Source organism: Sorex araneus, chromosome 4, assembly GCF_027595985.1.
Source record: "Sorex araneus isolate mSorAra2 chromosome 4, mSorAra2.pri, whole genome shotgun sequence".
NCBI lineage: Eukaryota > Metazoa > Chordata > Mammalia > Eulipotyphla > Soricidae > Sorex > Sorex araneus.
Genome location: NC_073305.1, coordinates 119,163,706 through 119,164,716, shown reverse-complemented (window position 1 = coordinate 119,164,716; position 1,011 = coordinate 119,163,706). Strand labels below are relative to the sequence as shown.

The 1,011-nt window shown below is 35.4% G+C and overlaps 1 pseudogene; it reads right to left on the bottom strand.

Annotated features, from left to right (window-relative positions):
- Positions 1-222: 222 nt before the first annotated feature.
- LOC129404738 (small nucleolar RNA U13) lies at positions 223-319 on the bottom strand (annotated as a pseudogene).
- Between the last annotated feature and the right edge of the window lie 692 nt (positions 320-1,011).

Genomic DNA, 1,011 nt, shown 5'->3' with positions numbered 1-1,011 from the left:
TTTGCATATTTTTACTGCATGTGACATCAATGAATAATTGCCTTAACATGAGATCTTCTTCACTGATGATTTCACTGGTGTATTGGCCCTATTTCCAGGTTTCTTACTCTCAAGGACTACAACTTATCTTCCTCTGAATACACCACTTCCAAAGCCACCACAAAGTTATTTAATAAAACTCAATATTAATGAGCTATAATAACCTTGATTGGTTTATTTCCATATCAAATGGGTAAAGTGGTAAGCAAGTTTTAAGTGAGACACATGCCACATAAGGCAGCGAACACCTGATCCTCGTGCTTATGAGCAGGACAAGGATCCTTGATTGTTTTATTGAGTGTACCAGATGCCAATTGAATATAAGTAAACAGATAAGTACCCAGCAACATTTCATTGTTTTAAACATCTAATTGAAATGGTCACTTTAGGTCTAAAGAACTATTTTAGTGGACTGGATCTCATGCTTTGCATACAAAAATCCCAAGTTTAATGCCCAGCAATGAATGGCCCCCAGAACACTGCAGGAGGTAATCTCTGAGAACAAAGATGGTGGTTGACCCTAAGCACTGCTTTGTAGCTCAAAAATAAAAGCAAAGTAAACAAAGAAAAGAAATTTTTAAAAATAATTCAGTTTGGAGGGTTTTCATGTCACTTGGGGGTAAATAAAGTATCCAAATATCATTTCATTAAGGGTAAGGTGACACAGACCCAGTAAGGAGTCTGAGAATATCCATTGTGATGTTTATAGTTGTTTGCATTTCTTCCTAAATGTTTTCAGTTAAAGAGAAGGTGCAAATTTACATTATGATTTTAAAATACCTGCAAATATAAATATGTATTTTTATTAGGACTGGAGCCATAGCACAGTAGGTAGGGCATTTGTCTTGCATGCATCCGACCCAGGTTAGATTTCTAAAGCAACTAAAAGCATCCTCTCATTCATGTAAGTTAGTAACCCACAGATATAAAAATCAGGAAAATCAGAAAAAGAAAGAAAAAGAAGCATACCCA